This window comes from Aquarana catesbeiana, linkage group LG06, assembly GCF_042186555.1.
Source record: "Aquarana catesbeiana isolate 2022-GZ linkage group LG06, ASM4218655v1, whole genome shotgun sequence".
NCBI classification, from domain to species: Eukaryota; Metazoa; Chordata; class Amphibia; order Anura; family Ranidae; genus Aquarana; species Aquarana catesbeiana.
The window spans coordinates 191,532,687-191,545,081 of NC_133329.1; the positions used below are offsets into that span (position 1 = coordinate 191,532,687).

Below are 12,395 nucleotides of genomic sequence, written 5' to 3' on the forward strand. Positions count from 1 at the left end.
GGTGTTATAGTTAGTTTGATCAGCTCTGCTTTTTCACAATCTTTGCATCCAGTGCTGCACTGACGTTTCTGGATTCTAAGTTATGGGGAAAGCAAAAGAATTGTCAAAGGATCTGCGGGAAAAGGAACTGTATAAAACAGGAAAGGGATATAAAAAGATATCTAAGGAATTGAGAATGCCAATCAGCAGTGTTCAAACTATTAGGGGTTCTGTTGAAACCAAACCACGGTCAGGTAGACCAACTAAAATGTCAGCCACAACTGCCATGAAAATTTTTTGGGATGCAAAGAAAACCCCAGAAATAACTTCAAGTGAAATACAGGACTACATGTGGTGTGGCTGTTTCAAGATGCACAATAAGGAGGCACTTGAAGAAAGATGGGCTACATGGTCGAGTCGCCAGAAGAAAACCATTACTACGCAAATGCCATAAAGTATCCCCCTTACAATAGTAATGGTACAAAGTCATTTGGAGTGATGAGACCAAAATTGAGCTTTTGGGCCACAACCATAAATGCTACATTTGGAGAGGAGTCAACAAGGCCTATGGCGAAAGGTACACCATTCCTACTGTGAAACACGGAGGTGGATCACTGATGTTTTGGGGATGTGTGAGCTACAAAGGCACAGGAAATGTGGTCAAAATCAATGGCAAGTATGTTATCAAAAAATACTGGAGGAACATTTGCATTCATCAGACAGGAAGCTGAGCATGGGACGTACTTGGACATTCCAACATGAAAATGATCCAAAACACAAGGCCAAGTTGACCTGTTATTGGCTACAGCAGAATAAAATGAAGGTTCTGGAGTGGCCATCTCAGTCTCCGGACCTCAATATCATTGAGCCACTCTGGGAGATCTCAAACATGCAGTTCATGCAAGACAGCCCAAGAATTTACAGGAACTGGATGCTTTTTGCCAAGAGGAATGGGCAGCTGTAACATCTGAGAATATAAAGAGCCTCATCCACAAATACCACAAAAGACTTCAAGCTGTCATTGATGTTAAAGGGGGCAATACACTGTATTAAGAACTGGGGTATGTAAACTTTTGATCAGGGTCATTTGGGTCATTTTGGTAGATTCTGTTGTCATTATGATTTAAAAATAGTAAACAGAGTTGATTGATAAAAAAAATGGCTTCAGCCAAACACTAGCCATGAGTGAAAGAAAAGTTTTTGTGTTATTCTCTATCATCATTCTCTTATCATATTTTGTGTTATTCTCTGAAAAATGGCCATGAAATCATAAATTCTGCCAGGGTATGTGAACTTATGAGCACAATATGTTTAGATAGATTGCCAGTTTCCCTGTTGGGTCAACACACCTTCACCAGGTGGAGACAAGAAGACACCCAACAGGACCACATATCTTTTGGATATATATACAGAATGTCTATGCTATTACCCCTATGGGGCTGTGCAGTGAGGCAGAGCTTACTCCCAAAAAAAAGGCTAAAAATAATAATAGCAAAATAGTAAGTCAAAATTCCAAAAAAAGGTGGTACAAAAATACCCAACAAAAACATAAAAATATAATTTTCCCTTTTATTTTATTTTTTGCGTGGGTTCTTTTGAGATGACTAATCCACCTGACATATGATGGTGGACAATGTCTGTTCTCAAGAACATTTGAAATATATTGGATAAAATATTGCGTTTCCCTATTGTCTGACAGCCAAAGAATGGGGACATAAAAAGAGAGGTTTGCTAAAAGAGTCAGTTTCTGTAGGAATGACCAAAAGAGAATTTCATTTGGTTTGGATAATTGTTTATATTATATTATATAATGTGTGATTTTTTTGCATGATGACACTGTGCAATTTTCTCATATAGATCTTTGTAAGACAGTTTTTCCCTGTGTGACACTGCATCCTTTTTCTCCACAGGGTGGTGCTAGAGACTCCAACCTGGCACACAAAGCCCTGTTCCTTAGAATACCAATGGGTGATGCCTGAGCTGGATGCTCTGTGGCTGGGCAGACCCGAGGGAGCCCCCTCAACGAGGGACTCTTGGGTTTTAGTGGCTTCTAATTGATGAGCAATCTGATGCACGCCCTCTTTTGGGCAGGCTCGAGGCGTTTGTATGTGTCAATGGTAACCCTGTCATTGCGTTTTGAGTACTTCTGGTTCTTGGAACGGGAAATGACGCCATAACGCGCTGCGTGATGGCAGAGAAACGTTGGGGACCATACGTGGCAATGCAGCCTCCATTCTATTTTTGCCCATTGAGCTATTGGGCTGATTATTCCTGTGTAAACACACAGGTGTCTGCCTATCTCCCCCTATATATTGGGCTGCTTTGAGGCACAGTAGAGAGCTCTCCCTGGTCGGGAGTGGTACTCCTTTGCCCCTTGATCTGATGATCTTGACATACACATGGTTAACGGTAAGCCTTTGATATATATTGGTGATTTTTTGGTTGGGTATTTTGTACCCCCCCCTTTTTTTGATTGACTATTGCCATGTACACACGAGCGCACTGTTGGGCAGAAAAGGTCTGATGGAACGTTTCCGTCGGACATTCCGATCGCGTGTGGGCTTCATCGGACCTTTTCTGTCGAAAATTCAGACGGACCTAGAAATAGAACATGTTTTAAATCTTTCCGACGGACTCAATTCCTATAGAAAAAAAAGTTAGTCTGTATGCTAGTCCGACGGACCGAAAACGACGCAAGGGCAGCTATTGGCTGCTGGCTATGAACTTCCCTATTCTAGTCCGGTCGTACGTCATCACGTTCAAATCAGTCGGACTTTGGTGTGATCGTGTGTAGGCAAGTCCGTTTTGACGGAACTCCATCAGGACTCCGTCGAAAAGTCCTTCGGAGTTCAGTCCGTCGAAAAGTCCGCTCGTGTGTACGCGGTGTAACGAGCCCCCGCTCGCTCGATTCCACTCTCCCGACACTCCTCTGCGGCTACAGAATCAGATTGCAGATTGCAACATCTGATGGTTCGGTCATCCGATGCTCTGGGACTAGAACTACAGCTATGTGCCATTCTAATCCAGTTGTGTAGCTCAGAACAAACACCAGGCAGGCTGTATGTAAGTTCAACCAGGAATCTCTTTTATTGAAAAATACAGGCTCTTTTATACAGTAAAAGTGGAGGTGCATACCTCCGGCTCATATTACTTTGAACATACACCTGTGACCAGAAACCTAATTAACATGGGCTAATTAACTAATCCCTTTAGACAGCCTAGATGACTCAGTCATGACCTTTAGGCCAGACTGGCCGTCTTGTAGCTCAGAAAACACAATCAACATTATCACAAATCAACACAGACTCTTCTTCACACAATAGCAGAGTTAATTAACACAAACAACAATGGGGATCTAATGACTCTTAGATCCCATGGTAGACTTATTTACAATACACATTCTAGCAGGCAACAGACAGACAGGTGGCTGGAATTGACACCAGCATCTCCTAACGGTATTTGTCCCAGCATTATGAATCAGCCACTATTCCAAGCTTCATGACAATCCAGTATTCCAAGGTTCATGACACGTGGCATTACTGTTTTGCTATTATTTTCAGCCTGTTTTTTTTGCCTCACTGCACAGCCCCATTGGGGTTGGATCATAGATATTCTGTAGATATATCCAAAAGATATGTGGTCCTGTTGGGTGTCTCCATGTCTCCGCCCGGTGGAGGATTGTTGACCCCATAGGGAGACTGACAATCTATCTAAACATATGTAAGTATTGCTTTAAATTGTTTGCGTAAAAAGCAAAGGGGATTCCCAGATGTCCTCCCAATCCAGGTCTGGAACCTCCGCAGACCATTTCGAATACTTATGTTCCAGATGTAAACAGAGGGTAGGTGAGCTTTGTAGATGTTCGAGAGTAGTTTGTTCAAGTCAGGGTCTTGCAGCAGGATCTCCAAGGTTGCAAATAGGCATGGCAAAGTTGCAGGCACCTGAACGGATAGGCATTGGGGAAGTAAAATTGTAGTTTGAGCCTCTTGAAGGACTTCAGGGAGTCACATTCACAAATATGGTCCAGAGTTTTGATCCCCCTAATGGCCCAAATAGAAGGGTTAGGAATTGACAGGAACTCCAGCAATGTGGGAGTCAGCCATAGAGGAGTGTAGGGGCACCAGCTACAGGAGCCTCCAGCTCGCCTGGGGTGAACCTGAAGCTAGGCCTTTACTACTGCCTTCACTGAGTGGGTGAGGGGATGAAGGGCAGTTAACCCCTATAAAGGAGGTTATGCAGTGCTTCAAATAAACCTACAGAAGCTTCTTTCAGTACTACCGATGCATTTGATCCATCCAATGTCACCCAGTCGTGTACATGCATAAGGAGAGCTGCAGGGTAATAGGAATATAGGTCTGGGCAAAAAAGGACGCATTGGACAGCCTACAGAGGACTGCCAATTGGAATTTGGGAGGATGAGAGACCCACAGAAATGCAGAAAGTAGATAAATTGTTTAAATAATAGTTTATGTATCCACACCGGGGAGAGTCGTAGTGCATACAATAGGATTTTTTTTTTCCTTTAAGGTGAACTTGGCTTTTAACTAGGATCTGTGCCAGCTCCCTGTATACTGTAAACTGCACACATATGATACAGTCCTTGTAACCACAAAATATGCTTTAATTACTGTGCCAAAACAAAAGTCTCACAGACACATTTAATCTTCAGCACCATAATTGAATGGTTACTTATACCTTTATGCATAAGTAGAGAGCTAACATTCTGTATGATCGTACCACTCTTTCAATCAGCATTGATATTTTGTAATCCTTATGCTACTAGCATTTGTAAATAGATAAAAAATTGTATCATATTTATTTTTATTTTTTTTTCATATTTCTTCAGTTACTTCCTGGTTTCCATGCCTAGGCAAATTATGTCATACATCCCAATAGTCTTCAGGAAGGAGGGAAAGGGGTTTGCAGAGCTAACCACACCCTCCTGCCTGTATGCCTAAGCTAAGGGCAGATGGATTCAAGGAAGTAAATGCTACATGAATCATCTGCTCTTATTTAAGATGGCAAAAGCCAGAAATGCTTGGGGGTTTTTTTCAAAGTGATATATCAGCAAAAGAAAGCACTGAGACCTGGATGGATGGCTGAGTTTACTTTGAATAACAAAAATGAATTAATTAGCGTTTTTGGTTTGTGCTCAGATGCAGTATAGTTCCGTTTTAAAGAAGAATTTAATTTAAAAAAAAAGTTAAACACTACTTTGAAAAGAGGAATTGTTGAGAACATAAACAAAATTGTGGAATAGGAAAAGCTAGCCATACATGGTTTAGGCCAAATTTTGATCCATGTATGGGGGCAGATCTACCAATTGGCTTCTGTACAACCACCCTATAAGGTTTTTCGTTTAGCTTTGAGGGAAGCCTGCCAGGCTCACCTGCACTTGGCAGGGCTCAGCAGTATGCCAATAGTACTGTGTGGCGCCTTTTACAAAATCCAAAGAAGGACTGTCACTGAAGGCAGAGAGGGAGACAGGCCTTATCATCATGCACTGGACTGGAGACAGAGAGGAGTCAAGAGCGGGCCAGCGAGAGCGCCACCAGGCCCACCACCATGGAGCGTTCCAGGGATGTCAGGTACTCAGCTGCTCATTTTGCCACTGTACATACTAGGTTGCTTTGTCCACATTGTCTGAACAACATGTTCGCAGCCTCTAACCATCTCCTGTATCCTGTCTTGCAGCCTCTGGCCACCTCCTGTACCATGTCCGCAGCCTCTACCATTTCCTGTTTCATGTCCGCAGCCTCTAACCATCACCTGTACCATGTCCGCAGCCTCTAGCCATCTCCTGCACCATGTCCACAGCCCCTAACCATCTCTTGCACTATGGATAAAGGACAATCCGCAACTCCATACACGCTCTTTAAGTCAGTCCAAATGCATTAGCATTACTGTCTCTTTGGTAACTGCTATATCAGTTTTTAATGATGTCTCTGTGCTCCAGCTGAGGAGATTAATCCTCCAGTTGCCTTGTTTACCATTCCACTAAATGCAGAACAGAAATTGAGGGGACCTTGATTCTATTGATCCTGGCATTGGATAACCCCTCAATTTCTATGTTGGTGGCCAATTGTCAATGGGACTGAAATTGAAGGGAAATCTCTCCATCTGGATGCAGGTGACAAAACTGCAGGGTTATATTAACCTGACCTTCATGGAAATGGAGAAATATGGTTTTTGACTTTTCTTCTAACTTGAACACATTGCTAATAGCACTAGCTATATGTTTATAGCTTAACCACCTCCCGCCAGCTGTATAGACAAATGACAGCATGGGGTGCTCTCTTTTTCTGAGACACCGTCATATGACATCACCCCAGTCTCACCACGCTTGCATGTCCACAAGGGCATGCAGTGCTGCGATTGCCCATGTGATCAGCTGTGTCCATTCACAGATGATCACATGTAAACAAGAAAATGATGGTTATTGACTCTCCTCACCTCACACTGGCATTTCCTCCCAGGGGAGACTTGTACAGATAATCAGGGCACTGATCATCAGTGCCCTGATGATCAGTGCAGCCCCAACAGTGCCCAGAAGTGATGCCAGCCAGTGCCCATCAGTAATGCTAATTTGTGTCCATCAGTGATGCCAATCTGTGCCCATCAGTGATGCCTGCTCATCAGTACCACCCATCAGTGCCACCTACCCATGCCACTTATCAGTGTCCATCAATGCCACCTATTACTGCCCATCAGTGCCACCTATCAGTGCCGTCTATTAGTGTTGCCTATCAGAGCCCATCAGTGCTGCATATTAGTGCCTCTTCATCAGTGCCACCTCACCAGTGCCATTCAGTGCGGTCTCATCAGTGCCCATCAGTGCAGCCTATCAGTGCACATCAGTGCAGCCTCATTAGCGCACATCAGTAAAGGAGGAAAAATTACTTTTCTGACAGAAACTAAGAAAAACTTTTTTCAAAATTTGGGGTATTTTTTTTTTGCAACAAATAAAAAACCCAGAGGTGATTAAATATCACCAAAAGAAAGCTCTATTTGTGTGAAAAAAAAAGATAAATATTTCATTTGGGTGCAGCGTTGCATGACCACGCAATTGTCATTCAAATTGTTACAGCGCTGAAAGCTGAAAATTGGTCTGGGCAGGTAGGGAGTAAAATTCTCAGTATTGAACCATGTAAATATTGATATTTGCACTGTTTTGCACTTAAAACGGCCATTTTATGCACTTTTTTCAAGTGTCAGTAAAAAATGTGGCTCTAGCAGTAAATTACATGATTTTTGTCAGTAAAACATTGGTGCGGTTTGAAAAATTATGGGCGTCCTGACAGTAAATTTCACTTCGGGGGGTTGGCAACACTGTTCCTTATTCTCTTCCTTGACACCCTATTGTGAACCCTAACTATTAAATATATTTTAGGGATCTGGTGTATTTAGAGGTAGCATAGGGCTGCCTTGTGAAAAAAAATTGCTGATTCTAAAGGCAGGCAACAACCACAGATTTTATTCTGACTGTTGTAGTGAACTATGTGTGCCTAAAATTTTCTAAACCTGTTCCAACTTCTTTAATCCAGGTGAGAAAATATTCAAGACATGACCCCCACCTGTAACATCTCTGTTCTCTCTTATCTCTTTTTACTATTTCTCTTGCATCCCTTTTATAAATATCACGTTATTTTTTCCTTTTGGATAGGTGATGTAACGAAACGTCCAACACTCCACTTGAGTGCTTTTGTCATATACTGCTTCCTCTCAGTCTGAATGTGGATATCAGATATCCCAAACCGCTGACAACCAATAACAAGGCAGTACTCGTTTGGTTCGTCAACATGAACTGTTTATTGAAACACATGTACAGAGAGGTAACACTAATGCCCCGTACTCATGGTCGGATCTTCCGATGGAAAATGTGCGATCGGAGCGTGTTGTCGGAAATTCCGACCGTGTGTGGGCTCCATCGGACATTTTCCATCGGATTTTCCGACACACAAAGTTTGAGAGCAGGCTATAAAATTTTCCAACAACAAAATCCGATCGCATCAATTCCGACCGTGTGTGGACAATTCCAACACACAAAGTGCCACGCATGCTCAGAAGAAATTCCGAGACGGTCTGGTAAAATTAGCGTTCGGAATGGATAGAGCACTTTCGTCACGCTGCAATGTTTTAAATTGTTTAATACAGTGCACTCTCTTCTTCTTAATAATGTGAGAAGAATGAAGTAGTTTTGCTGCTCATATTCACACAGACTTCTCACAAACTTCTTTCTTTATTATTTATCGTGATTCCCTCAATATATTTTGATTTGTCACATCTGACAAAATTTGTTTTTTGTTGTTTTATTTTTGTTTTGTATTTTTTTCAAGGCTGATTTTTTTTATTTTTGTTTTGTATTTTTTTCAGGGCTGTTTTTTTGTTTTTTTTGTGTTTGTATTTTTTTTTAAGGCTGATTTTTTTTTTTGGGGGGGGTTTTACTCCATAATATTTCTGTGTGTCAAGTTACCACAACACCATTGATATCTTGTATTATTTAATCTCAAGGAGATTGCTTGGTGTTGGTGTCTCTTGTTAATTTCACATTGTATTTTTGAAATGTACCTGCCTCCTCACAAACAAACTGTCATTTATGGAGGAAAACACACATAGGCGAGTATAATTGAAACAAAAATTCCTTTATTAAGGGCTCAGAACCAAACAAAGAGGGAGGCAACGCTGGAGAAACAGCAGAAATTGGCGAAGCCTTTGACCCCCAGGGCAGACATCAATTCTTTTCCAGCAAAATTGGTGGCCTGAGGAGTCCATATGTAAGGGAGTGCAGTCTGGTCCAGAAGTCCCCGAGATCCGGAAAGCAGCAGATGACATGCATTATCCCCAGGCTGTGGTACTACAAGAGGCTGCATATTTTGCCAGACCAGACTGAACCCAGGGTCATCACTCTCTGGTCTTCCTTCCACGCTTCCTTCCCGGCTGTGGCTCTGGTGTTGGAGATGTGGCAGGAGGAGGAGTAGGACCTGGAGGAGGAGGAGGAAGAGTAGGACCTGGAGGAGGAGGAGGACTATGTGTGAGGTTACAAATGTGGGTAGCACATGTTATTTGGTCCCTCAACCCCTTATTGAGAGCTTCCAAAATTAAGGACTCACACAGGAGTCATTGGCCCTCCTCCATCTGCATCATTTTGCAGGCAGTTATGCCAGCAAAGTCCTCCTCCACACTGTGGGGGGTTCTCAGGGCCTCTGTAGCCTTCCAAAAGAGGCCTATGACAGCCTCCTCCAGGTTACTCCTCTTCCTGCCACTTTGTCTTTGAAGGTGTAGGGGAGGGACCTGGATATCAGGCAGCCTGCTTGGCCTGGCCACCTCCTGGCTGAAACTTCCCTGTGTATGAAAAAGGGACATGGTTTTAGTTTTTGCATCATCAATCACAATCAGAAATTAGTACTCCAAACTAACATCTAGTTAACAACATTGATTGGACAACCAGAAATATTTAGAGGAATGCTATACCTGGCTCAATCTGGGCTCCTCCACATGTTGCTGCCTGGAAGGCACAGGTTGGGCATCAGAAGCCTCAGCTGGGGGGAAGGAAGCATGGAAGGAAGACTGGAGAGTGCTGGCCTGGGTTCAGTCTGACCTGCCAGAAAATGCAGCCTGTCATAGTACCAGAGCCTGGGGACATAGATGTCATCTGCAGCTCCAGATCTCTGGGAATCCTGGACCTTCTTGTGCTCCCTTAGATAAGTGCTCCTCAGGCCACCAATTAGAACCTTCAAATAGGTGATGTCTGCCGTGGAGATCACCTGCTTCACAAATTCCAACAAATTATCCAGCTCTGCCTTCCTCTTTGTTTGGTTCTTATATTCAGGGTGGTTTATCTGCCATAGACAGGGCAGCTCCCTGAACATATCTATGAAGATTGGCATAAAGTCCTGATCTTTCACGATATCCATTTTCACTGCAAGACACAACACAAGACAAACCCTAATGTCAGCCTAAAGTCTGTTAAAAACTTGTGCAAATACAGGTCTCAATCTAGAAGCAGTATAGGCCCAATGTTAAATCTTACCTTCGCTATCACGATCGGCGCCTCTGTTACTCCTTCCTCCGCTTACAGATTGTACGTACTACTCACGCGTGTTACACTTTATAGACACTGCGCATGCGTGAAACTCCGCCCGCCCCTGACGTTCTTTCTAGTCTATTCCCTGCCCCTTCTCGTTCGGCGCAGTGGGGGAAGAGCACATGGCGGAGACACAGCAGGTGTCAGATAATTACACCAACGAGGAGGAGGAGGAGGAAAGCCCGGAGGCAGAAACATCCCGATCCAGAAGGAGACAATATAAGGCATCAAATATGTTCTTTAGGGAGATGTTGGAGATGGTCAACATAATGAAGAGGGCCGACTATGACGGGAAGTATGGACCTTACCCCAACCCCAATGTCAGAAAGGCCAAGATCATGGCGAAAGTGGTCAAAAGTCTGCACCGGAATTTCGGGGTACGACGATCGAAAGATCAGCTCAGGAAGCAGTGGTCGGACCTGAAATTAAGGGAGCACGAGCAGTACAGAAAGATCTGGAGAGTGCTTCAAAAAAATAAGTAGTTGTCCTGTGTTCCTATTCTTTTTATATTTATTACGTTCGTGCTGCTCCATGAGCTTTTCTTAACTGTTGTACAGTTTAAAATGGCAACTTTCATGTTCATGAGCACATTATTCGTTCGTATCAAACATTTTTCGTGCGGCCTAGAAAACACCATTGTTTTGGCCATATGCATTTGCCCACATTTTTAGGGCCTACTTGTCTGAAACTAATTTGGTTGTGTAGATGGGTTTGTTATTAGAATGAAATGCAGGCTAGATTCTGTGTAAGGAGAGGACACTCAGCAGCTGTTTACACATCTGGACGCTGGAGCACTAGTGTGGGACACAAGAACACCCTTTTTATTAGGGGGCCCACACAGGTGCTCCAGTGTATACTATAGGGGTGTCTCCATCTGTGAAGCTTGTCCAAAACAGGTAAAGTATTGAAGCCTTACAAAGGACCAGAAAAATGCCACATCTTGGAACTCTGCCAAAAAAAAAAATTGTACCCCACTTCCAAGCAATGTTTCATATTTATAGTTCTGCCATCAAATATCTGTGTGCTAAGTATACCTATTTTTTTTTACATAGGGGATAAAAGACTCAGAGGACACCCCTCATCCGAGGAGACCACAGACCCCCCCACCTCTGGAAGAAGGGGAAATCCACCCAAGCCAAGCAGAGCAGGAGGAGGAAGATGTGGTGGAAATTGGCACCACAACAAGTGAGTGTCTGCGACCACAGGCTCAGGTAAGAGATGGATGCCAGCATATTTATAATCCATAGTGTTTTTTTGTTTCTATCTTTTTAGGTGATTGTGATGTTGTGGATCCAGATCCTTTCACCTCGGAAAGTGCACAGATCCTGATCGGGGAGATCATGGGGTGTAATAGGGACTTGCAAAACATCCAGAAAAACATCAATGATGTTCAGCAAAAAATGAAGAACATCATTGATGTTTTAGGGAGAGTTTAAAACCCCTCCTAATCCCTTGGGTTTTTTGTGTGCTAAAAATAATTGACTTTTTTTGACAAATTAGAGAAAAGCCAAATTTTGAAGAGGCACACACTGTGTCAACATGTGCTATCTGCCATCACAGGAGATCAATGTAGGCGTTTTGGGGGTGAAACCCCTTCCTCAATAATAAAGTAGCTGTGAGGAAGGGGTTGCACCCCCAAAACACGTCCCTTGATCCCCCGTGATGGCAGGTAGCACATGTTGACATTCGTAAATTTGTGTGCATCTTCAAAATTTGGCTTTTCCTGGGGTGACTTCACCCCATCTGAACGCGATATCAAACACAGTTTGTAAATACTCATGTCTGATATTGCCTAACATCTAACAAATGTGAACTTTGTAAGTTCAAGATTTGTGTCTTTCTTGTTGATTTTAAACATGCCTGTTTTATCTTAAATGGACATTTCTACTTTTTCTAATGTGACCCCAAAAATTGTTATACAAAAAACATGTTGGCTTGTTTTAAAAAACCTTTTCTAAATGCACATGTGATTGTGCTGGTATTAAAAAGATTGATAATCAAGAATGTGTGGATTATTGTTTCAACGCTCCAACACTTTTGTGGTGCTCTAATAGGTGTTTTCTGTGAGAATGGGTGTTATTTCCTAAGGGCAAATCCACTTTGCACTACAAGTGCAGTTTCAAGTGCACTTGTAGTGCAAAGTGTCTTTGCCTTTAGTAAATAACAGCCACCAGTGCTTTGTAAGGTTACACAATCACGCCATTTTCAGGACCCATCACATTTCTGTCAGGGTCAGCTAAAACAAACACAAGCAGTAAATGTCACCAAAGATTTGAGTAGTTATTTGTTTTTTTTATTTGAAAAAGGTTTCAGGCATTGTCTGGCATATTGA

At 42.8% G+C, this 12,395-nt stretch overlaps 1 protein-coding gene and 1 long non-coding RNA gene across 4 annotated transcripts in view; one reads left to right on the forward strand and one right to left on the reverse strand.

Moving 5' to 3' along the window:
- The window catches only part of LOC141101816 (uncharacterized), a 40,585-nt gene extending 28,541 nt beyond the window's left edge, over positions 1-12,044 (forward strand). The window contains exons 2-3 of the long non-coding RNA XR_012235028.1: positions 11,116-11,248; positions 11,336-12,044. This is a non-coding gene — a long non-coding RNA (uncharacterized lncRNA). The remainder of the gene's footprint in view (positions 1-11,115; positions 11,249-11,335) is intronic.
- The window catches only part of NTAN1 (N-terminal asparagine amidase), a 1,046,973-nt gene that overhangs the window by 275,788 nt on the left and 758,790 nt on the right, over positions 1-12,395 (reverse strand). The gene's annotated exons all lie outside the window — the stretch shown is intronic.